The following is a 27921-nucleotide window of genomic DNA, read 5'->3' as shown; positions in this document are numbered from 1 at the left end:
TTTGAAGTTTCCAAGTCAAACACTGCTTAGCCATGCAGTGCAAATCAGGCTGTGCAGCAGACACGTAAAAACAAGGTATCATGGTATCCAGGTACCTTTGCCAAACTCCTTCTCTCTCTTAGGAATGGAAAGGTGGAGATGGAAAAAAGCAGTAAGGAAAGAAAACGAAATCGGTGGGAACACTGGTTTCAAAGCCCTGGGTTGGCAGTTGAGCATGCCAAACCAGGTCACACGTAAGTTAGGTTCAACATCAGTTCCATGATTTAGTAATGAGGTCTACTATTAACCAACTTCATGACAAAAATGTAATCGCCGAGAGCAATGCAGAGCAACGGTGGCCCATGTGTGGTCTCACAGGCAGCACAATCACCTGGGCAGCTTCCTTGCCCCACCCAGGTCTAAAATCCTTGGGAGCTGCAGACTGGCTACCTGCCTTTTCACCAGCACCCAGGTGGCACTGCACACATCAAGGGTGGAGAATTCCTGATGGTGAGAAAGAGCAAAGGTTACCAGCATTTTGCTGGTTATCCTGGAGGTGCTTTAAGCAAAGGTAAGCAAGAGGCTAAGAAGCAACTGGAGCTTAGAGCCCAGGATGGCGCTGAGTTTTCCCGAGCAGAAACTCTCACAGCATCTGCATCGCTAGGTCTGGCCTGCAACACTGCCCTGAAGAGATTAATCTCTCCAGCCAGGTGCCCAGGCTATGCACGCCAAGCAGCCCGGGACACTCTCCCTACAATTCACACCACACACCAAAACGGAACCCTAGTTTTGTTTTTTTTAAGACACAAAAATTAAATGCCTGGAAATGATTTCTGAGATCCAGATGAGAACTAAAATATTTACCACAACACCAAAGTCTCTGGACTAAGTCTCAGTAATGTGCTGAGACAGCAAAAAAAAAAAAAAAAAAAAAAAAAACTCAGTCCAAAACTTCGGATTCCTTTGCCTCCCCTGCACTCTCTGATCTCCAAATTATGCTTTCAAAATCATCTTACAATTATAGCTAAGCTAAACCAAAGGTATCCAGAAATCATCACATCCAAACTTCTCTATTTTTATATCACGGAGATACGACCCGATTTTGCTCATATCTTTTTTTTCCCTTTGCCATTTTATCTAGCTGAGAAGAAACATTCTAATATCAGGAAATAAATCATTAAATTAAGAAAGTTATGTCATTGGTGAGTGGTGTTGGGAAGGATTTAGAAAAGGGTGGGAAATAGGCAGCCAGGAATCAAGAAAATCCCATTGTTGGCATCCAGTTTTTAAAACACTGCAAGTTGTCCCCTTCTGAGTAAAACAAGAGAATTAAAGTTCGGTAAACCAGCTCTGTAGACGTCTTGCATTGTTGCTTGGCAATGAGGATGCCAGGCAGACAACCTCTGGAGTTTGGTGCTAACAGAATATCCACAATCAAGAAGAGAACGAGCACATAAAGCAGATACTTACTGGTAAGTGGCGGCTGTCCTTTCTGAGCCAGCAAGCCAGAAACCGCTGGACCTGGTGGGCAGTGGGTGGGCAGGCAGCGAGTCACTGACCCGGTAATCTGGTTTAAAGGGCTTTGAGAGGAAGGGGGAGGAAAAATAACCCAGGGGGAAGAAGAGAGCTGAAATTCCAGTCTTTCAAGTCAGCTGAGTTTGAGTTTTCTTTGTACTAAAAAACTATATCCATGAATGCAGTCAACAACAACAACAACAAAAATAGAAGTTCACATACACACGGTGCTCTTTGCTGGTCTTCTCCAAAGCTGCTGCTGCGATTCTGAAAACTTCCCAGGCGTCCAACCTCAGGTCTGCCCCTAGAAGAGAGCGGTAAAGATGCCTCCAGCTGCTGTTAGCAGGGAGCCCGACCTCCCTGGCCGACAGCCACAGCTCGCCCCATCCCTCTGCGGCTTGGGTCCGCAGGGACAAAACTGAGCTTTTGTTAATAGGGCGATTGCTTCTCTCCTAGTCTCTTCCCAGCTTCCTTTCTCATTATGAGTTGTGTACTCACTGCTCTGCCTGCTACTGGCTGAGCCGAAGCAGCCCCTGCCGCCTGCAGCACAGGCGCGCGCATGTACACACACACACACACACACTCACGAGGAACACACCAGCAAATGCTCTCATCGGCGTGCACACACAGGGACACACCTTGTACACATGTGCACGCAGGCTCACACGTGCTACACTCACGTCCTCCCTCATACATACTGACTCTGCAAACTTTTTTTCTCGCACTTCTTTTCTTCTAACAAATTCCCATCCTGAAAGGTTTGTATTCAAATTCAGATGAGACATCCTGTGTTCCCAAGGGGGCAGGGAAGTGGGATCTGGGTCCTTTTAACTTTTGTCCTGGTGTTTAAAGGAAAAGACAGGGTGCAACTAGGTTCTAGGGTGCTGTGTTAAGCACCACCTTAGTTCTCTAAGTTATTTTGTTTGTATGTGTCTAGTTCTGTTTGAAAATCTGATTCCATTTAGATATAGGTCATGATCCCACCAACTCAGATACATCGCTGCCCAGGAACTGTCCTCCCCATGAACGTTCACGTAGCTGAACTTGACAGGATTCAGTGGGTGGGTGAAAGAAAGTCTTGCTCCTTAACAACTGTTTATTAAATGCTTCCCTGTACTTCCTCCCCATCAGAAAAAGTCCATGGCACACCATCTGGCCTAACTTTTAAATTAGCCATAAATAAGATGTTGGAGTATTATCCTATTTTTGGAGAACTGTTTATATTGAATCATATATGGCTGTTCTAAACTTTCACCAAAATATAGGGCCCTGTACATCCAATTTAACCTGTCTTGTGTTTCCTAGGAAACTCACCACATCAGGGGAGGCAACAGAGAAACAGAAAAGAAAGGAAGAAAATTATGTGATGAAGGGAGGGAGGGAAGGAGGGAGGAAGGGTAGAGTGACCTAAAGGCTCCACTCCCTTGCCCACATGGGAGACCCAGATGAAACCCCTGGGCCCAACCCTGGATGTTGCAGCCATCTGTGGAGTGAACCAGCCGAGAAAAGATCTGCCTTGCAAATAAATAAACAAATGCTTAAAAATCCTCCATAACATTTGCAAATCAAATCAAATTTGCAAATCAAACCCAGCTCTAAAATTTTCAAGATAATATGATAAATAGGGTTTTTTTTTTTCTGGATTGCAGGGATGATTCAAAATTAGAACATTTAACAGTTTAATATTTTACAGGAGGAAAAAAGGACACATGATTATCTTAATTGCAGAAGAGAAACATTCAGTAAAATTCAACACTCATTCACTGAAAAACAAAAAGCAAGAAACAAAAACTATTAGCCAACTAAGAAGGAAGGAAAAGTTTCTAAGCCTATCAGAGACATCTTGCTACAATCCCTACACTGCAGCTTTGGTTGGGAGATCCTACTAAACATGTCAAGAAAATCAGTGAAGCATGAAGATTAGAAAGTAAGAAAATAAGCTATTATTTTGCAAAATATGAGTCTCTGTATAAATTATCCGAAAGATTTCACTGCTTGAACTACTAAAATTGTTCAGCAAACTCTTTGGATGTAAGATCAATATATAGGGCAGGTGTCAAGGAAAAGCAGGTTAAGCTGACACTCAGGATGCCCACATCCCATATCTGTAGTGTCTGATTCAAGCTCCATCTCTGCTTCCAAACCATTTCCATACCAGTGTGCATCCTGGGAGCTGATGGATTGGGGCTCAAGTACTTAGTCCCTCCCAGGTGGGAGACCCAGCTAGACCTGGCTTCAGCTTGCCCTAGCCCTGACATTTGGGGACTGAACCAAATGTGATAGAGCTTTATCTTTTTCTTTTATTCTATAACTCTGGCTCCGAATAAATAAATAAATAAATAAAAACTTCTTAAAGAAATAGCAATATACAAAAATCAATGTCATCCATATAGTTCAGTAATAATTTATTAATAAATGCTTATTAAAAGACAATTCTCCATAATAATAAAGCTTTAAAGATCCTGGGAATTCAACTAAACCAATTAAATTCAGCTAAAATTTTTATGAAGAAATTAAATGATTAAAGGGCATAAAAGAAGACTTAAATACATGAAAAGATATGTTTACCTGGCTGAGAATACTCTATACTGCAAAAATGTCAATTCTCCCCAAGTTAAAATTCCAGTGCAATGCCAGTTGGAATACCAATAAGGATATATCTCAACAAGCTGATCACAGCATTTTTCTGAAAGAGTAAAGGCCACGAATGGCTAAGAAAAATTAAAGACAACAATTTAAGGGTGAGTTTTTTTTACTGAATATTGTACATTATAAAGTCTCAGTAATATAAAAAATCTGAGGAACTTAGGAGCAGGGGCCTGTGCTGTGGCGCAGTGGGTTAACACCCTGGCCTGAAGGGCCAGCATCCCATATGGGCACCGGTTCAAGACCCGGCTGCTCCACTTCCAATCGAGCTCTCTGCTATGGCCTGGGAAATCAGTAAAAGATGGTCCAATTCTTTGGGCCCTTGCACCCACATGGGAGACCCGAAGGAAGCTCCTGGTTTCGGATCAGCACAGCTCCAACCGTTGCAGCCAACTGGTGATTGAACCATCAGATGGAAGACCTCTCTCTCTCTCTGCCTCTCCTCTCTCTGTGTAACTCTGCCTTTCGAATAAATAAATAAATCTTAAAAAAAAAAAAAAAAAAAAAGCCTGCAGTGCCAACATCACACATGGGTGCTGGTTCGAGTCCTGGCTGTTCCACTTCCAATCCAGCTCTGTACTATGGCCTGGGAAAGGAGTAGAAGATGGCCAAGTCCTTGGGCACCTGTACCTACATGGGAGACCTGGAAGAAGCTCCTGGCTCTGGCCACTGTGATCATTTGTGGAGTAAACCGGCAGATGGAAGACCTCTCTCTCTATGGCTTTATCTCTCTCAAATAAATAAATCAGAAGAAAGGGAGGGAGGGAGGGAGGAAAGAAGTTAGGAGCGGGCTGGCGCCACAGCTCACTAGGCTAGTCTTCCACCTGTGGGGCCAGCACCCCCGGGTTCTAGTCCCGGTTGGGGCGCCGGATTCTGTCCCGGTTGCTCCTCTTCCAGTCCAGCTCTCTGCTGTGGCCCAGGAGTGCAGTGGAGGATGGCCTAGGTCCTTGGGCCCTGCACCCGCATGGGAGACCAGGGGGAAGCACCTGGCTCCTGGTAAAAAAGAAAAAAAAAAAGAAGAAGAAGAAGAAGAAGTTAGGAGCAGCTCATTCACATGTAGCAGAACTAAAGTCAGAACAGAGTCAATGAAAAGATCATAGCCAATTTGATATATGATGGAAGGACAACTAATAATCCTAGGAAAAATATAACGTGAGATCTTTACCTTACTCCATACATCAAACTAAACTGCAGTTAAACTTTAACCTGAAAACAAAACTTTTTAACTTGATATTAAAAAACAGTTGCGTTTCTCCTTGACATTATAGTAGGGATGGATTCTGCGATAAATAAGTAAAAACCATAAAAGAAAAATCTGATATAGTTTATAATTAAGATTTTCCATAGATCAAAAGATATATTTTTGAGAAAAAAACATAAATTGGAGAAGATACTCCCAATCAAAACAGGTTACAAAAACATTGTTTAGAACTTAAAGGACCTCGCCGGTGCCTTGGTTCACTAGGCTAATCCTCCACCTGCGGCGCTGGCACCCCGGGTTCTAGTCCCGGTCAGGGCGCCAGATTCTGTCCTGGCTACTCCTCTTCCAGTCCAGCTCTCTGCTGTGGATCGGGAAGGCAGTGGAGGATGGCCCAAGTGCTTGGGCCCTGCACCCGCATGGGAGACCAGGAAGAAGCACCTGGCTCCTGGCTTCGGATCAGCATAGCATCTGCCGCAGCAGCCATTTAGGGGGTGAACCAATGGAAGGAAGACATTTCTCTCTGTCTCTCTCTCTGTCTAACCCTGCCTGTTTAAAAAAAAAAAAAAAAGAATTTAAAGGACCTCTAGAAACCTACACAAGTCATTAAGAACATCCAAATATTCTCCTTTTTATATACACGTGAAATATACATGAAAGCACCCACAGCCTCACTAGTAAGGAGGGCAAAGCAGATGGAGACTAACATGGAGATCCATTAGATGGATTAAAAAGTTTAAAGTCCTGGCCGGCGCCGTGGCTTAACAGGCTAATCTTCCACCTTGCAGCGCCGGCACACAGGGTTCTAGTCCCGGTCGGGGCACCGGATTCTATCTCGGTTGCCCCTCTTCCAGGCCAGCTCTCTGCTATGGCCCGGGAAGGCAGTGGAGGATGGCCCAAGTGCTTGGGCCCTGCACCCGCATGGGAGACCAGGAGAAGCACCTGGCTCCTGGCTTCGGATCAGCGAGATGAGCCAGCCGCAGCGGCCATTGGAGAGTGAACCAACGGCAAAAAGGAAGACCTTTCTCTCTGTCTCTCTCACTATCCACTCTACCTGTAAAAAAAAAAAAAAAAAAAAAATTTAAAAAAAAAAAGTTTAAAGTCCTACAATATCATATCTGATTGAGGATAAGAGGGGGAAGAATGCTTATCAGCTACTGGCAGTTTTAAGTAGTGACTAACACTTCACAAGGAAGTGAGCAATTCCTAGTAAAACTAAACACTCAAAAAATGGTTAAGTAGATATTTCAATATGCAGATTTTTATTTAAATTCTCAGATGTGTTCTAAGAGTCTTAAACATGATATTTTTTACCATTGTAATTTTAAAACATTGCAATGACCACCATCCAAGCCCAAGGGCTGTTTGTCTAAAGAAAGCAAATTGCAAAATATAGGGGTAGAATTTAACATGATTGCATTGACTCTGCAGGTCACTTTATGTAACATGGACATTTTGACAATGTTAAGTTCTCCACCCATGAACATGGATGTTCTTCTATTTACTGATGTTTTCTTTAATTTCTATCATAAGTGAGTTGTGGTTTTTAGCACACAAGCTTTTCATTTACTTGGTTAAGTTTATTTATAAGTGTTTTATTCTTTTTAGTGCTTTTGTTTATGTTATTGTAATTGAAATGGTCTTAATTTCATTTTTGGATAGCTCATTGTTAGTATACAGAAATAGAATTATTATATGTTTTATGCCCTGCATATTACTGTGTTGATTTATAAGTGCTAACAAGGTTTTGATAAAGTCTTTTGGGATTTTCTTCATACAAAATCATTCCATTTATATAAGTATGTGTACATATATGGAGAGAGAGGAGAGAGTGTATATGTATATTTCTTAGTTCTTCCATCCACTGGTTCACTCCCCAAATAACAGCCAGGGTTATGCCACGCCAAAGCCAGGAGCCTGGAACTGCATCCAAATTTCCCACATGGGTTACATAGATTCAGCTACTTCAGCCATTACTTGCTGCCTCCCAATATGTGTGTTGGCAGGAAGATAGAATTGGAACCTGAGCCAAGATTTGAACCAGACACTCTGACAGACACCAAATGCCTGCCCCAGAAAGCAGAAACTCTTAAGTCAAAAAACTTGAGATCAAGTCCCAGGAACTTATCCACCATGTGGTAACAGCTTAGTCATTTAAGCTCCCCCAGCCTCAGCCATGCTATCTGTAAAATAGGATCAATAATTGTAACATTGATCTCCCAGGTTTGTGGAGTGGCCCTTATGCCTTAATGAATACACAAATTAACGACTTTAATTAAGGAGGCAATGAAAAGTCATTAGAGTTTCACTACAACCATATAATCAGACATGGGTCGGAGTTACCAGAATATTCTTGCAGAAAAAGAAAAAACAAATTGGGAAGAGAAAATCAGGACAAGGGCTCCCAGGCTGCAGGCTATTTCTTTATTTCTGCCTAGAGGCTTTCAAGAAATGATCTGCATGAAAGTTGCAGGAGAGGTTGCTCCTGATGGAGACACTGAAGGGACACATTTTTCCAAAGACACAAGCACACACCATGCAAGCAGTAGTTATTAATTAACAAGGACCCCAACTCCCAGCACTTTGTATTATGCTCTAAGGGTCCTGCTAGAGACTAGAGAGGATGAAAGACTGCGTCTTGTGATTTTATGAGGGCTGGCTGATACTCACATCACCTGCGTCAGTGAATCTATTGAGTAAACATTCCCCATCCTCCATATTCAAAGCTGTCACTTGCAGACATGCAAACTTCAAGCCAAAAATTCTACTCACCGTATTATCATTTCTACATTTGCCCACTAAATTCAGGCAGGTAATAAGAATAAACTGACTCGTTCATCCCAGATACAGACACACATTGTATTTTTTCATTAATAATTAACTTCAACACATTTAATAGAAGCATTAAACAGACATTAAGATTTTGTACACACATTTAAAACATAAAAAATACTATCAGGATTCCTTTTTATCTCCATTTTTTTTTGCAGAAAAGGGGAAAATGCACCAAAGGCAACATAAAGAATTTAATTTGAAGATGCTTTCCATTTTAACTATCTTTGTGGGGCTTGGGAGTGATTGGATCCTCTGAAAGCTTAACATCAGGACAATTTTACCTTTGCAAACAGAAGGAGTTGAGTCTGCCTACCCATCTTTTTTTCTTTCTAAACTGTAATTCTAGAAAAATAGCCTAAATCTCACTCTCTCAGAAGACAGTGTGTTTTACATGATGAAAAAGAAAAATATAAACAGTGGCTACATAAAAACATTATGGCAGCTTAAGTCAAAACACGTAAACAGCAGGGGCTGGTGCTGAGGTGTAGTGGATAAAGCTCCCTCCTACAGCGCCGGCATCCCATATGGGCCTTAGTTCGAATCTTGGCTGCTCCAGTTCTGATGCAGCTCTCTGCTATGGCCTGGGAAAGCAGTGAAAGATGACTCAGGTGTTTGGGCCTCTGCCCCCACGTGAGAAACCTGGAAGAAGCTCCTGGCTCCAGATAGGCGCAGCTCTGGCCATTGTGGTTATCTGGGGAGTGAACCAGTGGATGGAAAACTTCTCTTTCTACCTCTCTCCATAAGTCTTTCAAATAAATAAATAATCTTAAAAAAAAAAAAACACCGTGCAATGAATAGAAAAAAAAATGGGCAAAATGTGCTTTTCACGTCTTAGAAGTAAATGGCAGAAATCTACTAACAAGCTACTAATAATCTACTAGCAAGGTGAGGCTGAAGCCACATCCTGCCTGCATCTCACAGGAACCGAGTATTCTGGCCCCTTCAGCAAGGGTTATTGGAACTTATGCTAAGGTGCTGTGCTAATCACTGGAGGGCCAGAGATGAGCAAGACCTGTGCCTACTCTCAAAGACTTTACCACCTAGTTGGAGAAGTAAGAATATATAGAAATAGGATATACTGACATAGAGTTAAGGATCATTCACAGTTACTGAGCATGGGCACTCTCATGTACATTTCTATTTACACAGATTTATTAACTCACTTAATCCTGATAGCAACTCTGATACTTAGAGGTTCACACCGTTCTCTGCCCTTCATTCACCAAACTCTGTCTCTACTTTACTTTGCACATTAACCTTCTTTTATCTTGCTACATAGAAACTTTTTAATGGGGAAGAAAAACATCAGCAAGCCAGCCCTAGCTTTCTACGACTTGCAGTATAAAAAGAAGAGAGTCATCAACCAAATTAGTTGTAGCAGGAAAATCCCAGAGCAACTGGAGGAGCAGTGAGGACGTGGATACATCACGTGGAGTAGGGAAAGATTTTCCAAATGGGAGCAGAGGAGGGATGAGAAGGCAGCTGGGCAGAGTAGTCAGGCACTGCAAGAAATGTCTAGTTCCATCTTTGAGGCAAAAGGGAGCTCCTGAAGGGTTTTAATTAGGGGAGGGACATGGCCCTGAGCAGCCAGGCAGTGCGTGAACCTTGCCCTCTGCCAGCCATCTGCATCACCATAGCTTTGCTATTCTCATTTAATAGCTGATCTCCATTAATCTTCCAAACAAACCCTTGAAGATAATACTCTTTCCTCCATTGGAAAGGTGGAGAAATTAAACAGTATCTTTGGAGACTTGCAAATGTCAAGTAGCTAATGAATAATACCGATTATAGGCACTCTCTAGAGATCCATGAATGAATGAGTCGAACACTAATATTCATTACACTTCTGGCTCTGTAGCTGATATCAGTTCAGATTAGCATTATAGGATCCTCATTCCCAAAGAATTTATGACGCTATTGGTAAGACAGGGTTTATACAGTAACACTTGCCACACGAAATGGGAAGGAATACCAGGCAATATATGGTAATTACTTCAAGAAACGTGGTGTGGTGGCCCAAGGGATCTCTCTGCAGCCTGCACATTTAAGCAAAAGCCTGAATGAAATGAGGCAAATAAACTTGGTGGTTGAAGCAAAAAGGAGCCTTACATATTTAACCCAGGTTAAATTATGGGTATTCTAAACCTTTTTTAAGCCTTGCAATCATTTTATAAATAATTTTTTTCATAGCATCCCAATCTACAAGATAGAGCTAAGTGGACCTATTTATTTGGAAAGTAGGGGTGGATGATCAAGAGACCCCAACCTTGGATTCCTGCATTCTGAACTCAGGAGCACCTTTTAGAAATGTCAGAACCCCAGATAACACTGTCAGGGGAAAAAAAAATGTTCAAATAATATCCCCTTTTACAGATGGGTAAACCAAGGCTGAGAGAGTAAGTGAATTGCCTAAGAAAGCACAGCTATTTCATGGTGGTTCAGAGCATAGAACTCATGTCTTCTCCCTCTGCAAATAAGACTCCCAACCACACTTCATTCAATCCACCAATAAATATCTATCAAACTCCTATAATTCACAAGGCATCATCTTCCTCACTGAAGAAACTACAACATAGGGGGAAGAAAAAATAAACCATGCCTCTGGTCTCACCTAACTTATGCTATGGTCAGTGCCTAGCTTGTATAAAAAAAATCATCACAGGGTTAGGTGTTTGGTCCAGCAGTTAAGATGCCACTCAGGACACTGGCATCCATATCGGAGCGCTGAGGTTTGAATGCTGTCTCCACTCCTAGCTACAGATTCTATACCCTTCCTCCCCATGAGCTGATCACATTTTCTTCCATTTATTTGCACATCGAGCTTTTTGCTTTTTTAAATATTGTATTCATTTATTTGAAAGGCAGAGTTAGAGAGATCTTCCATCCACTGGTTCACTCCTCAAATGGCCATATCAGCCAGAGGTGGGCCAGACCAAAGCCAAGAGCTAGGAGCTTCTTCTGGGTCTCCCACACAAGTGCAAGGGCCCAAGGACTTGGGCCATATTTTGCTGCTTTTCCAGATACATTAGCAGGGAGCTAGATTAGAAACAGAGCAGCTGGGACTCAAACTGTGCCCATATGGTATGCTGGTACTGCAAGGGGAGACTTTACCCACCACCCCACCCTATATGCTGGCCCCTAGGACTTCCTTGTAATGTGTACCCTGGGAGGCAGTAGCTGATGGTTCAAGTAGTTGGATCTGTGCCACCACAGATTGGGGAGAACTGGATTGGGTTCTGGCTCATGACCATTTGGGGAGTGAACCAGAGGACAGAATTGCTTTCTATTTTCCTCCCTCCCTCCTTCTCTCTGCCTCACAAAATAAATACAATTCTAAAAACACACAAAATTAGTAATTATTAATTATGGTAATGTCACAAAAATGTGCTATATGGCATTATAACATCTCCTGCATAAGGAGGACTAGAGGAGAAACTTATCACGCCTCATACAGAAAATGTTTGCCTTAAGAACTTACACTCTTAGTAATACGCCTCTCCCATATCATGTATGTCGACTCAGTGTATTTCAGTTAAGACTTTTCCTGACCAGATTGATGCTCACACATCTGCTTTGTCCCACAGACAGAGCAGACCTTAACTGACACCTATTCACCAAGTCATGCACTGATTTGATCAAATGATGTCTACAGAAACACCTACTTCTCTTCCAATATTTGCCTTATTGACAGTTTTTCTCCATGAACATGTATGTAGATGATTCTCCTGTATTCTTAGGGAGTCTACCCTTCATGGTTAGAAGCAAAATCAGATTGAAAATTACTGGTATCTCTGGTCACAATCTTCTTGAGGGGGAAGGGATATCTTAAGAATTCCAATAGGAGACATTGGGATCCTTCTATATTGTTGCTGTGATTGCAAAATTGTGTGGCATTACTCATGGACATTCAAGAGACTAAAAAATAAGATGACTTTATGATCTAACAATCCTGCTTCCTGGTTTACATCCAAAAGAATTAAATACAGGGTCTTGAAGAGATATTTTAACATTTGTGATGATCACAGCATTAGTCACAATAGACAAGACATGGAGGCAACCTAACTGTCCATATACGGATGCATGGATAAGCCAAATGCGGCATATTTATCCATGGTGGAATATGAACCTTAAAACAGAAGGGAATTCTGCTACATGCTACAATATGGATGAACTTTGAGGACATATGCTAAATGAAATAAACCAGTCCCGGGGCCAGCGCCGTGGCTCACTTGGTTAATTCTCCGCCTGCGGTGCCGGCATCCCATATGGGTGCCGGGTTCTAGTCCCGGTTGCTCCTCTTCCAGTCCAGCTCTCTGCTGTGGCCCAGGAGTGCAGTGGAGGATGGCCTAAGTGCTTGGGCCCTGCACCCACATGGGAGACCAGGAAGAAGCACCTGGCTCCTGGCTTCGGATGGGCATAGCTCTGGCCGTAGCGGCAATTTGGGGGGTGAAGCAACAGAAGACAGACCTTCTCTCTGTGTTTCTCTAACTCTAGCTGTCAAATAAAAATAAATAAATAAGTAAAAAAGAAACCAGTCCCAAAGAGACCAACAGTATATGGCAAGCATGTAAAAAAGGGCATTGGTGACAGTGACAATTTGGATTCATGCTCCAAATCCATGTCACAGAAGGGTCTGAGCGCTCTCACCTCGCATCAACAAAGATGTAGTTAGGAAACAGATTTGGGAGCTGTGTGAGGAAGTCACTGAAGATGTACCGGAGATGCTCGCAGAAGCACAGATGCTGATGCAAGGAACTGGTCTAAGTGGACAGAGCTCCTTACGCTGCCCTTTTCCGCTTTTTATTTTCTAGCATTAACTTCATTCATTCATCTAATATTTATTAAACATTAAGCAGGTGTTAGATGCTGACTTGGTCTTGGGAAAATAAAAAAGAATATAACAAATATAAAGAACTATGAAAAGTGTAAGATTTCATCCTACTTGCAAGCAACAGGTTAGTCTGCTGTAACTTTCAGAAGCTAGTAGAAGACACAAGACTTGTAGATTTCAGACAAAGGACAGTATTATTCTTAGTGATAGCAGTGGCCAGTATAATAATATTTTCGCCACTTTCCCAAAACTCAGCAATCACAAGATTGTGTGAAGAAGTTCAGTTACTACCCTCATCCTCAGTGCTGTGCTTTATAAGAAGTGAAATCTGATTGTAAAAAAAAACTGAATATTTTATTATGGGAAGTGTATCAACCAGCCTGCCCACCCTGGACCTGGAGTGAAACATTATCTTTATTACACTAGACAGTAAACAAACCTGCATCTGCTCAAGGGAGAGAATCTAGATCTGTAAAGGTTGGTTGCTTAAATATCCATGAAAAAGTAACACAGAACAAAGGCAATCAGTGCCTTTGCTCACGAGACGTGTGGAAACACAAGAGACTTGTGGAGAATTGTTTCCCCAAAGACAGTCTCTACCTCAGAAAGCTTCCAGTCTAAAAGAGGGACTAGGGACAAGCATTAGGGTCAGCAGTTAAGATACCTCTCTGAATACCTGCATCCCATATCCATGTGCCTGACTCAAGTTCTGGCTCCTCTCCTTCCAATCCAGCTTCGTGCTCACGTGCGCTCTGTGAGATAAGAGTACTTGGGTCCCTATCACCCATGTGTGAAACCTGGATTGAGTTCCAGGCTACTGGCTTCAGCTTGGTCCAGCATTGACTATAGGCATTTAGCAAGTGAACATATCTCCCTTTCTCTCCCCCACCTTCAAACAAAATGAAGATAAATCTTAAGAAGAGATTAGAATTCAATAGGAAGATGTAACTATTATAAATGTATATGCACCTAATTACAGGGCACCAGTTTATTTAAAAGATATGTTAAGGGACTTAAAGGGAGACTTAGATTCCAATACAATAGTACTGGGGGACTTCAATACTCCACTCTCAGAAATAGACAGATCAACCGGACAGAAGATCAAGGAAACAGCAGATTTAATTGACGCTACTGCCCAAATGGATCTAACAGATATCTACAGAACTTTCAATCCTACATTTAAAGATTTTATGTTCTTCTCAGCAGTGCATAGAACCTTCTCTAGGATTGACCACATACTAGGCCATAAAGCAAGTCTCAGCAAATTTAAAAGAATTAGAATTATACCATGCAGTTTCTCAGACCACAGTGGAATGAAGGTGGAAATTAGCAACTCAGGAATCCCTAGAGTGTATGCAAACACACGGAGACTGAACAACATGCTCCTGAATGAACACTGGGTCATAGAAGAAATCAAAAGAGACATCAAAAACTTTCTGGAAGTAAATGAGGATAACACCACAACACATCAAAACTTATGGGATACGGCAAAAGCAGTGTTGAGAGGAAAGTTTATAGCAATAGGTGCCTACATCAGGAAATTGGAAAGGCACCAAATAAATGAGCTTTCAACGCATCTCAAGGATCTAGAAAAACTGCAGCAAGCCAGACCCAAATCTAGTAGGAGAAGAGAATTAATTAAAATCAGAGAAAAAATTAACAGGATTGAATTAAAAAAATTACAAAAATCAGCCAAACGAAGAGCTGGTTTTTTGAAAAAATGAATAAAATTGACACCCCATTGGCCCAACTAACTAAAAAAAGAAAAGACCCAAATCAATAAAATCAGAGATGAAAAAGGAAATGTAACAGACACCACAAAAAAAAAAAAAAAAGACTAGAAAAGTAAAAGCAATAATGACAAGATGGCAGGTAAAATGAAAGGATGTGTACGCACAAGACACTATGGAGATTCAAGTGTAGACTCTGAACCAAGAGGATGGAAGAGGAACATTTAGAGCAGGCTTCTCAGGGGACATACATGCCAGTGCGTCTCATTTCCTCCTCTGACTAGTGCCGCCACTCACGACGGATGGAGACTTTCCTGACCCTCTGTCTGCCTTGCTGCGGCCCCTCCAGAACACTCAGCTTGTGCTGATGGGAGCCCTACGTGTCTGGGAAGTGTGCGGACAGCACAGTTTTCGGTCATGGATGGCAAGAAGAGGGAGTTCCTTGTAACCATTTCTTTCTGAAATCTTTTTAGCACTCTTGGACTTGGACACAGTAGGACATTTAATGACACATTAGCAGCTGTTTCGACCTAAAATCTATGCCAAATACTTTTCCATCACTAAATGTTGCAAAAAGCAGCACTAGATCTGTCATACCTCTGATTATCAGGAACGGAAAAGCACTTACCTGGCTGATCCCGGAAACTCTACCCTACAAAATTTCAAGTCCAAAACTTATCCTGCAAGTCTCTCTTCCCATGACACACCTGACTAACAGCATTTCAGTAAAACAAGCCCATCATTTTAGAATGCTCATTGTCATGGTGAATGGATTAATCACTTATCTAGTCCATCCTCTTTCTGAGCATATTTTTAGGTCTGGAACTGCTATGTCATAAACTAGCTAGATATCTTATCTACAGTGTTTCAAAGCAGAATTTTAAACAATAACAGTAACTTCCAAGCCCTGTCAAACCTAGTCAGACTCTAATTTGTGAATGTATGAATATCTTTAATTCAACAGAATACTTATTTTGCATTTGCTATGAGTTAGGAATTGTGATAGTTAGATGTATGTGTCTATTTGACCCGGTTATGCAATGCCCAGATAACTGGTGCAATATTATCTGTAGGTGTGTCTGTGAGAGTGTTTCTGGAAGAGGTTAGCATTTGAATTGTAGATTACGAAGGGCACCTTCTCCAAGGCAGGTGGTAGGCACCGTCCAATCTGCTGAGGGCCTGAATAAGATGCAAAAACTGAGGAAAGGATCGGTATTTGGTGTGGTGATTAAGATGCCACTTGGGATGCTAGTATACCACAATGGAGTTCCTAGGTCCAAGTCCCAGCTCTGCTTCCAATTCTAGCTTCCTATATTGTGTATCCCGGGAGGCAGCTCAAGTACTCAAGCCACAGTCATTCACAAAGAGACCTGGATGGAGCTTCAGACTCCTGAATTTTGCCTGCCCCAGCCCCAGCTGTGGTGGAGGATTTGGGGAGTGAATCAGCAAACAGAAGATCTTAGTGTCTCTCTCTCTCTCTCTCTCTTTGCCTTTCAAATAACTTTCTTTTTAATTTTAGAAAAGGGTAGGGGCATGCTCACACCTGTCTGAGCTGGGTTATCCATCTTTCTCTGCCTTCAGATATTGGTGCTCCTGGTTCTCAGGTCTATGGACTCGTTTGAAACTTACACCATTAACTCCTGTCGTTCGCAGACCTTGAGTTTAGACCAAACCTGTGCCACTGGCTTTCCTGAGCTCTAGCTCGCAAACTGCACATCAGGAGACTTCTCCATCTCCATAACTGCATGAGCAAGTCAGTCCCTTGTAATGCTTCTCTTTCTGTATCTCCTATTGATTCTGTTTCTCTGGAGACCCCCAACCACACATAGGACAGCAGCAATGACAAAAGCAGGTATGAGCCTGTCCTCATGATGCCTACATCCAATAGGCAGTGGCCACGGAATGAGAAATTAGACCATGGTGAGCACTACCAAAGAGAAGTGAAAGCCACTCCTCGATGGAGCATATAACAAGGGTTCTGACCTAGTCTGAGGTGGAGGACCTTTCTCTATTTCTGCTGCAAATTAAAGTCTCCATCAAATGGGCAAGAATGAGTCACAATGAAAGCATTTGGGTTTAATGCTTTAATGCTGTGTTAGTTGAGATAAGACCTGGGTGGTCAGCAGAACAAGTTTATCTCTAGTGGAACACCACCTTACATTCTCGTCCAAGGGGATTATTCCTCTTTAGCTGTTCCAGGAAACAAGTTTGTAAACTAGTAACCAATTATACAGACAAGCCAGTAGTCAGACAAGGAGTCCTGATACTTTTCTGAGTAGCAAAGACATTTACTCCCTTTATATGCAAATGATACCACAGTAATCTCAGTTCCCCTGAAAACAAATTTATATCTTCAGTGAGAAGAATCATTGTTAAGTGCACAGGAGATTATGGTGAACTCACCAGGTCTTTAAATAATGGCTTAGTAAGACTTTTAGGAGTAAATGAGATCAAGTGTCAGTCCTAAAGGAGGCACCCTTATCACAACAAGGGATGCAATTTATGTTTTCATTATCTGCCAAGCTAATAGTCCCCAAAATAATAAGGGATATTTATGGGTTCCTGAGACCATTTTGGTCAAAATTATCTTACTATACTAGATTTTGTTTCTTATTTACTCACAGTCTCCCTGAGCACAGAGTGTCATTTTCCCAAGGCTACATGATGTGTGGTACTGCAAGAGTGAATGCTGTGAAGTCAGACATTAGATTCCCAACAATGGAGAGCGACATCACTTTTTCACTAATTGTTTTCAGAAATGTAGGTGTTTTTCATCAAAATAGTTATGTTCACATGTAATAAATATATTATTCCTCCTGAACATGGCTAAATACTTTCAATATTCCTCAAATTTAATTTCTAATACAGTAAATATGGATATGAGGAGACTTCAAATGGTTCATGAAACAAAGAATTAAAAGATAAATTTATTTTTGGTACAAACAATTTTGAAGTTCATGCATTGTTTATTCATCTTACATATTCTTCAAAAAGTTTTTGAAGATCGCTCATAGATGTAACTCAAAATATTTTTGGAGTCTCCCATAATATTTTATTTTTTATTTATTTTTTTGTCTCCCATAATATTTTAAGAGTTAAGAGCTATTCTAAGACCAAAACGTTTGTGAATTATGAATACAAGCAAATGTCTTGCAAACATTTTCAATCTCCTTATTTAACAAGCCTCTGGGTCCACTGTCTGCTTTGTCCATGGTTCTATCAGCCAAGACTAAATAAAGAAAACAGGGCTATGGAAACCAAGAAACAAGGTAGGACAAATGCTTTTTCAACAAAGAATATCAGGCATATAGCTATCCTGTCTCCACCAATTGTCTCATGACTCATTATTTCACACTTGCAGTCGTAATTTTATTCAATTCTCACAACTCTGAGATATATAAAAAGAATCTTAATTCTGATTTTACAGATGAAAAAACTGGCTTGGAGAAATTAAATGATTCCTCCTCGGCCACAAATTTCTGAGTTAACTTTGAATCTAAATATTCTATAAATCTCTAATTCTTCATCAGTATTATCCTCCTGACATTTTTTCCTTCAAAAATGTCAGTACCATTATTATTTTTTTTTGACAGGCAGAGTGGACAGCGAGAGAGACAGAGAGAAAGGTCTTCCTTTGCTGTTGCTTCACCCTCCAATGGCCGCTGTGGCCGGCACACCGCGCTGATCTGAAGGCTGGAGCCAGGTGCTTCTCCTGGTCTCCCACCTCAAGCACTTAGGCCATCCTTCACTGCACTCCCGGGCCACAGCAGAGAGCTGGCCTGGAAGAGGGGCAACCGGGACAGAATCTGGCACCCCGACCGGGACTAGAACCCTGTGTGCCGGCGCCACAGGCAGAGGATTAGCCTATTGAGCCGCGGCGCCGGCTCATCAGTATCATTTTTTAAGAACTACTTCCACCAAACCTGAAAGAACCTTAAGAAAAGCTAATATGCTTTAAGTATCATTATAATTCAAAGGTAAAAAAGTCAGTTATCCATTTTTTTTCCCATTCACTAAAAGAAATATGCACAGTCTAATTTGGGCTAAAAACAGATATACCTTCTGAGAAATAACTAAAAGTTAATAAGGGAATCTCTCAAAAACTTTGTGGAGCAGTGAGCTTTTGGCTCAGCAATTAAGACACTGCTTAATATCAGTGCCTGGGTGCCCCTATCAGAGTGCCTGGGTTTGAATCTCAACTCCGCTTCTAATCCAGCTTCCTGCTTATGTGCACCCTGGGAGGCAGCAAGTGATGATTCTAGTACCTGAGCGCCTGTCACCCATATATGGGAGACCTGGATAGAGTTCTGGGCTCCTGGTTTTGGCCAGACCTAGCCCTGGCTGTTGCAGGCATTCAGGGAAATGAAACACAGGATGGAAGATCTGTTTGCCTCCCGAATAAATAAATAAATATTTTTAAGTTAGTGGGAAAATGGAATAAATAAGTTTATCTTTGTGTAAAACTTTTTGAAATCCTGGGGCCAGCGCTGTGGCACAGTGGGTTAAAGCCCCAGCCTGCAGCACCACCATCCCATATGGGCACGGGTTAGAGTCCTGGCTGCTCCACTTCCAATCCAGCTCCCTGTTAATGCACCTGGGAAAGCAGCAGAGGATGGGCCAAGTCTTTGGGCCCCTGCACCCATGTGGGAGACCCAGAAGAAGCTCTGAGGTTTGGATTGGCTCAGCTCTGGCTATTGCAGCCATTAGGGGAGTGAACCAGTGGATGGAAGACCTCTCTCAGTCTCTACCTCTCTGTAACTCTGTGTTTCCAATAAAAAAAAAAATGACCTAAATGAAAGATCTCCACGAGAGAGATCCCAGTGGAAAGAACAGATCATCAAAGAAGGAGGTACCTTTCTCTGAAGGGAGGAGAGAACTTCCACTTTGACTATGACCTTGTCTAAATATGATCAGAGTTGGTGAACTCAAAAGGCTTCCATAGCCTTGGCAACTTGTGATAAGAGCCTAGGGTGATTACTGATGCCATAAACAAGAATGTCAAATTGGGGCCGGCGCCATGGCTCAACAGGCTAATCCTCCACCTTGCAGTGCTGGCACACCAGGTCCTAGTCCTGGTTGGGGCGCCAGACTCTATCCCGGTTGCCCCTCTTCTAGGCCAGCTCTCTGCTATGGCCTGGGAGTGCAGTGGAGGATGGCCCAAGTGTTTGGGCCCTGCACCCGCAATGGAGACCAGGAGAAGCACCTGGCTCCTGGCTTCGGATCAGCAAGATGCGCCGTCTGCAGCGGCCACTGGAGGGTGAACCAACGGCAAAGGAAGACCTTCCTCTCTCTCTCTCACTATCCACTCTGCCTGTCAAATAAATAAAAATTAAAAAAATTAAAAAAAAAGAAAGACCTTTCTCTCTGTCTCTGCCTCACTGTCCACTCTGCCTATCCAAAAAAAAAAAAAAAAGAATGTCAAATTGTTAAGTCAACAACAGGAGTCACTGTGCACTTACTCCTCATGTAGGATCTCTGTCTTTAATGTGCTATATATTGTGATTTAATGCTATAACTAGTACTCAAACAGTATTTTTCACTTTGTGTTTCTATGTGGGTGCAAACTGTTGAAATCTTTACTTAATATATGCTAAACTGATCTTTATATAAAGAGAATTGAAAATGAATCTTGATGTGAACAGAAGGGGAGAGGGAGCAGGAACGGGGAGGGTTGCGGGTGGGAGGAAAGTTATGGGGGGGAAAGCCATTGTAATCCATAAGCTGTACTTTGGAAATTTATATTCATTAAATAAAAGTTAAAAAAAAATAAAAAAAATAAATCTTTAAACAAAAATTTTGAAATCCATGCATAGTTTTTTTCATAATACACATTTCCAAGTACTTTTTGAAGATGCATAGTATAATATATTCCTTAGAGACTAAAGCTTGTTAACCCAGCAGGCTGATAGCAATTAAATACCTTAAAAGAATCAGGCAAGTTTTTAAGTTAAAGACAGACACAGATTTTGCAAGCCTTTACAAAGATAGATGTTGAATGGTTGTTTAGTGATTAGTTGATAGTTTTCTTTTTTCTCTAAAGTTCTGTACAATTTGATGAGTTTTCCTTCCCAATTTATTTCTTGAGTCAATAATCAAATAATGCCTGACTCTTCCATTTCTGTTTGAGATTATTGGGATTCCAGTTTTTAATTTAGGAAATCACCTAAAATGGCACATAAAATGCAAAATATCATTTACTGATAAGAGATCGGTTTTAATAAGTAGACAAGGATCTTAGTTCCAATTTGGGGGTAGCTACATGAGAGACTCAAATCATGAAGGCAAGTTCTAGTATTGCCATATTCACAGAACTATCAATCATTTGAAGTGATTTTACCAGGTAATTAGAGCCCAAAGCATCTTTAACATAGGAAAACAGCATGGTCACTAGGAAGGCTCCAAATATGCATAAAGATGAAAGCGTCCTAATACTTCTAGATCAATAATCAATCTCTTTTAAAATATGTCAATGATTTGGACTAACAAGGAGATTTTGACTTCTCCAAATAAATGTTAAATATTTGAGGTATAATTTCTAACTTTTATATTTTAAAAATTTCAAATGGTATTATTCTTTGCATTATTATGATCATCTTCGAATTATTGAAAGCCAGAGGAGACAGGCAGGCAGAAACAGAGAAAGATCTTCCATCTGCTGGCTCACTCCCCAAATGCCATCAACAACCAGGGCTGAGCCAGGCCAAAGCCAGGAACTCCATGGAGATCAACCACATGGACGTCAAGGACCAAGGAACTGAACCATCATCTACTGCCTCCCAAGGTGCACGTTAGCAGGAAGCTGGATTCAGGAGGTGAGCCGGGACTTGAACCTCCGTAGTCAGATAAGGGATACCAGTGTCCCAAGCAGCATCTTCACTGCTGTACCAAATGGCCACCTGGAGGAGGAGCCAGGTTTGAGGAGTGAGACATGGTGAAGAGTGAGACATCAATTTCTCTTTAGAAATGATCTTTTCAAATTTAAATGATTCTTTTTAAATTTCAAACCGTGTCCACCATGATTAAAAGCAAAGATCACAAATTTGCTAAATGTTTGTGATTTGGAACTGTTTTGCAAACAGAATGATGGAATCCACACTTGCCAAGAACAAAACAAGTGAGGTAGGAGGAGAAATCCTCCAATCTCTAAACAAGGTACCTTGCAACAGCAGATCAATACCAATGTATTTTTCTAAACCTATCACAACATTTCAGCCGCGACTTAGCTTTAGCAAAAATAGTAACAAATTCTGTTTATAAAGAGGCCAACCATCACAGTCACAGTTTGAGCTATATGGTCACCAAAGAACTGGGAAATAGAGCAAACTTTGAAAAACGTGATCTACCTCAATGAGTTTGCAAACTCCCCAAACTGCTGTTGCCATGTCATGCCCCTGGACAGTCAGAGAGGTGGGAAGGCAATTAAACCAGAACAGTTATAGTTCCCATTTCTTTAATAGACTCCTATACAAAAAGACCCCCGGCCTGAGTAATTTCTGGCATCACTATCTCTCTTTTAAAAAGGAATTATCATTCAGTTATAACAAGGCACCCCCACACCGCAGATTAAAACCTAGAAATTGAGAAAAGAGAATTTCCAAAGAGTGTCAGAATCTTTTCCTTTAAACTAAGTACTGCGTGTGTGTGTGTGTGTGTGAAAGAGAGAGAGAGAGAGAGAGAGAGAGAGAGAGAGAATCAATGCGATGGCACATTCATTATCTTACTGCTGGCACAGCATATATTTCCAAATTATTTACTAGCAGGCATAAATATTAATTAAAATGATGGCTTAAGATTAGACTTAATCTCACTGTACCATGTATCTTGGCCAAGTAAATATCTTCAGACATTTATGGCAGATTCTGGCCCACAGGCTAAGGTTTCTTGACTCTGCTTTGTGGGAGTACAGCATCTGCTTACTATCAAGAAGCAAGGGAATGCATTTTATGGTGACTGTTTCCTGGAGAGATAAGAAGAAAAAAAAAAAACTTAAATTTTCAACATCCATTCTTTCAAACCTTAGATTAGTGCCGCTTTTACAACTGATCATCTGGTTTTACAATGAGAACCTAGAGCTGAGGGAAATGTATTTCCTTTACAGTCACTTAAAGGTAAATGATTGCTTTGTTAAAAGATCCTTTGATGGTTGGGATAGACTTGTATTAGATATCTTTTTCCATCAAGGCAAAACTGACAACAACAACAAAAAACCTTGAAATGGTCACATCTTTTCAAACATGCCTGATCCACGGGCAATCTAAATACTGCTTTACAGAATTTAATTAAACAAAATTTCTAGTTCTGTTACTCTCAACATCTAAATAAATACAATTTTTTCTAACTGAGAAATTCTAAAAATCCAACTAGTAGGAGGCCTCATGGACATGTGTAGGAGCATTGAAACATTTAGGATGTGGCCATTTTTACTTCTTGGTGAGTGACCTTTGAAAACTGCACAAAAATGTTTTGTTGTCATTGGATCTTTATATGTCACTCTCCAAAAGTCCTACCATAGTGTACATTACTAAATGATTTCAAAAAAGTTCATGGAAAGATAGAATTAAAAGATAAGTTTATTTTCCATGAAAAAAATTTGAAATCATGCACTTGTTTTTACAATATACATCTTCTACTATGTATAGATTTCAAAATTTTTTGCACCAGAATAGTCTTATCATTCAAATTGCATTCTCAACCAATTTTTGGAGTACCTTCATACTACTTTGATAATTAAGAGGGCAAATAAAGTAAAATTTCAGAAAAAGGAAGGAAAAGGCGAAAAACCAGTTGTTCCTTAAGTCACAACACCTTTCAACAATCTATGAGTATAATTGACACTGCAAAGATGGGGGTAGCCAACCACACAAGCTGCCAACTGCCAAACGTACGAATTTGCCATATTTGTGTTTAAGTGAAAACACAGGGAGAAATAAGGAAATATTGATAACGGTGATACTTGAGATAACTGATACTGCATATTGAAATCAAGCAGCAACTGGGGAACACGGACAAACTCCTAGAAATCAGTGACTTGAGATTCTCCAGAGGAAGCAGGGAGGACACTCACAAATAGGACAGCAGCCTCAGAGGCTGGTTCAGGCACGACCAGGGTGAGGTTTGCAGCACAGCGAGGAATGTAGAGTGATGTGACATCCACTGCCTCACATAATTGAAAAAGGGCAAAATCTGAGGAGAGGAGCTTTAACTCAAACCATCTGCTAGGCAGTGGTTCTCAGGCCAGACAGCAATCAACGTTGCCAGAGGAATGTTTAAAGCAAGTGGACACCTGGGCCCCATTCTTATAAAGCAATCCTGTCATCTCAGGCAGGGGATACTGAGAGCCTGTTGAGAGCCACAGGTCTAACCAAGCTACAAGGGGGCCCTTCACAGAGATTCTCAGACTGTTTTTCAAGTGTGAGATAAGGAGATCAACTCAACACGTCTACCATCAGTGGATAGGAAGGAATTATATTATCAGGGGTGGGTGTTCATTGCACCAGTGAAGACATTACTTGGGATGTCTGCACCCCATATAACTTAAGTCAACAACCGGAGTCACTGTGCACTTACTCCTCATGTAGGATCTCTGTCCTTAATGTGTAGTTCAATGTGAATTAATGATGACTAGTGCTCAAACAGTATTTGGCACTTTGTGTTCTGTGTGGGGGCAAATTGATGAAATCTTTACTTAATCTATACTAAATTGATCTTCTGTATATAAAGATAATCGAAAATGAATCTTGATGTGAATGGAATGGGAGAGGGAGTGGGAGATGGGAGGGTGGTGGGTGGGAGGGAAGTTATGGGGGGGAAAAAGCCATTGTAATCCATAAACTGTACTTTGGAAATTTATATCTACTAAATAAAAGTTAAAAAAAATTATATCACTATCATCATCATAGCACTCATTTAGTAAATGTCTCAGTATCCTATGATCCTATGCTATGTAGCTTATACTTTTTACATATATTTTACCATCACAGCAACACTTCAGAGTAGAAATTTTTTTATATTACACGTCAGTACCTGGCATATTTTGCATCTCATTCAGAATTGACTTTTATGGAAAGTTTATAGTGCATAAGTGACACTAGCTATTTGTGTCTTGTGGTACTTTGACCAATTGGAAGGAGGGAAATTTGATCAATATAACAATCAAATATTAAAGAGAGCTGAGCAGAAACAAGTTCTAAAAGGTTTGCAGCTAAGATCTAGGCAAATTTACCAAGTGGGTTTGTAACCAGGAGTGCTTTAATCATAGTGGGTACTTTCCATTGAATTACGAGCCTCTTGTTCTGCTCTGTATAATCAGGATTGATGTTAATGTAAAGAAATAGCTGGACACCATGTTGCCTCATTCCCTTTGAAGTTGGAGACGTGTAAGATTTTTGTTTTGCTATTTTGTTGTTGTTATTTGCTTTTGGGGGAGGAGGAGTTGTGTTTATTTTGTTTGCATGTGTGTTTCTTAAAAAAAAAAAAAGGTGCCAGGATGGGCATTTGGCCCAGTGGTTAAGACACTGGTTCACTGGTTGAGAGGTCCACATCAATATTGAGTGCCTGGGTTTGACTCCCAACTCCAGTTCCCAACTGCCCCTCCCTAGTAATGTAGGCCCAGGGAGGCAGCAACGATGGCTCAACTACTTGGGTTTCTGTAACCCACCTGGGAGACCCGGATTGAGTTCCCAGCTCCCAGCATTGGCCCTGGTCCAGCCCTGGACGTTTTGGGTATTTGAGGAGTGAACCTGTGAATGGAAGCTATCTACATCTCAATCAATTCTAAACAAATAATGTCATCAGCACAAAAATCTCTGAAAGAGAAAGATTTTCTGAGTTCGCCCAAGCCCTGCTGACTTTCTGAACTTTGTTACTCTCTTATGCAGATTTGTACAAAGTCTTTCAACTTTACAAGCCCATTGTAACCGCTGTGATTTGGTAGGCATCTCCTAGTACTACAGAGGAGACTGAGTCTCCAAAATTGCCCCATACAGAAGCTCCAGCTTAATGACAATCACAGCAATTATTTTCTGCTGATTATGTGCGAACTGGTAAACATTATCTACAAGTTTTAATAATTTTGTACTTGTGGCCGGCACTGTGGCTTAGCAGGTAGAGGAAACTCCTGACTCTGGATCAGCACAGCTCCGGCTGTTGCAGCCAATTGGGGAGTGAACTAGAGAATGGAAACCTCTCCCCCTCTCTCTCTCTGCCTCTCCTTCTCTCTCTGTGTAACTCTTTCAAATAAATCTTTAAAAATAATTTTGAGCTAAAAAGTACACTATAAAATTATATACCAGTACATTTTTATGCAATACAAATAAAATGATTGAGTTCTCTTAGTTAACTTACTAACAATGATCTATTGCCACAGATACAAAGAAAAGGGAGTGAAAATAGATTGTTCAATAGTTCAGGTCAGTCTTGAAGGAATCACTAGGGGAAATTATGAAATAGGAGGTCCTCAAGTCACAAACTTTTAATTTCTTTCTGATGGACACAGCAACAAAAACCCTTTCAAGCTCCTAGTCAAGGATGTAATTTGATCTCCGTGTATCATCTACTCAAGTCGTGTAGGTAATTACATGGAAGAGAATCATACAGGCAGGATCAAAGGCCCTCACCCCTGAGGACAGATGCAATCTTGGCTCAGTGTCCTCTTCATGACATGCGGGTTTCCATTGCTTCCAGACCCACATACTCTGCTAATTGTCCTTCAGTGGTAAAAGGTGCCATCTGAAAAAATTGACTCAAGTGCTCTGATCAAACACGTTAATGACAGGTGTCCAGAGTCTTCACATCCCACACAATTTCCCATAATATTTGCAGTTTTGGAGTCCTCAAGACTGCCAGTTTTTGGTGAAATCTGGGTGGAAACAGTTTATGAGCTGTCTGAGTTAGAAAACACATGGAAAACAAAGTATGGACTTGCCAGAAATCCCTACTTCTTCACTCAATATATATGTATGTATGTATGTGCATATGCACGTCCACCCTCTTCCAAAAAGAATTTCATGCTTCCATGACACTTCCCCATCTGTACAAAGCAATTATTTTGCAGCTCTTTCCACAACTTGCAAATATTTACTTCCATCTCCAATCCAGGGCACAATGACACCAACATCTGAATCTTCAAAAAAAAAAAAAAAACTGTCTTGGAATTTTTCTCTAGATAAAGAAATATAGAGAATGGAGAGGACTGGAGAAGTGGGAAGAGTTGGGGACATTGGCTATTACAGGGAGAAGAAAAAAGCTTTGAAGAAATTAGGAAATTATTAAGTCATATCAGATGGATATAATATCTTTATAAACTTTTAAAAAATATTTATTATTTATCTGATAGGCAGTAAAAGAGAGAGAGAGAGAGAGATCTTCCAACTACTGAGTCATTCCCCAGATGCCTGCAATAGCTGGGGTTGTGCCAGGCTGAAGCTAGGATCAAGAAAGAAGAAAGGGTTTCTCACATGAGTGGCAGGGGCCCGGGTACTTGGGCCACCTTCCTCTGCCTTCCCAGGCACAGTAGCAGGGCGCTGGATCAGAAGCAGGCTAGCGAATGCTCAAATCACCACCTCAATATGGGATGCAGTCATCACAAGCAGCAGCTACCCCTACTGAGTCACAATGCCTACTCCAAGACCCTTATACACTTAATGTGTGCTATTTCCAAATAAAATATATGTTAGAGTCTGCACAATTAGATCATAGCTATACATTACACTTCCCCAAAAAGGTTTTTAAAGAACATCTCCAGGAACTAGTAAATAGTTGTGCAAGATCTTCCTACCTCCAAATGCTTTGGAAGTAGTGGTGTCCAGGATTACTAAAAGGAAAAGGCAATATCTGGATTATATAGGTGGATTAAAGAGAACATTACAACAACACACACACGGGGGAGAGAGAGAGAGAGAGGGAGGGGGAGAGAGAGAGAGAGAGAGAGAGAGAGGGAGAGAGAGGGAGAGAGAGAGAGAGGGAGAGAGAGGGAGAGGGTGTGAGTGAGTTCTGTATTCCATTGCTTGACACAGCAATATGCATCAACGCATAGAGAATGTTGGCTGGTTTCTTCTAGAGTTTAGTGAGTCCTGGGCATTTGATTCCACTTTTTATTTATTTATTTTTGTATGGAATTAGGATCTGCTTTCTAGTGGAATCTAATATTTGAAAGAGACTATCATTCAGGTAGAAGAACCCTAGGCCCA

The 27921-nt window shown here is 41.1% G+C and overlaps 1 protein-coding gene across 11 annotated transcripts in view; it reads right to left on the bottom strand.

The window, feature by feature from the left end:
* The window catches only part of FREM1 (FRAS1 related extracellular matrix 1), a 301861-nt gene that overhangs the window by 169424 nt on the left and 104516 nt on the right, over nucleotides 1–27921 (bottom strand). For 4 of the 11 annotated variants that reach the window (XM_062208226.1, XM_062208223.1, XM_062208222.1 and 1 more), the window contains 3 exons: nucleotides 22548–22691; nucleotides 4965–5133; nucleotides 1717–1798 (listed from right to left, as the gene is read on the bottom strand). The gene's annotated coding sequence lies outside the window, so the exon portion shown is untranslated. Of the gene's footprint in view, nucleotides 1–1449; nucleotides 1560–1716; nucleotides 1799–4948; nucleotides 5134–22547; nucleotides 22692–27921 lie in introns of all 11 variants that reach the window. The other 7 variants (XM_062208232.1, XM_062208229.1, XM_062208234.1 and 4 more) reach the window with 4 other exon arrangements.

Source organism: Lepus europaeus, chromosome 12 (genome assembly GCF_033115175.1).
Source record: "Lepus europaeus isolate LE1 chromosome 12, mLepTim1.pri, whole genome shotgun sequence".
Lineage (NCBI taxonomy): Eukaryota > Metazoa > Chordata > Mammalia > Lagomorpha > Leporidae > Lepus > Lepus europaeus.
This window is presented reverse-complemented; position numbering and strand designations above follow the sequence as displayed.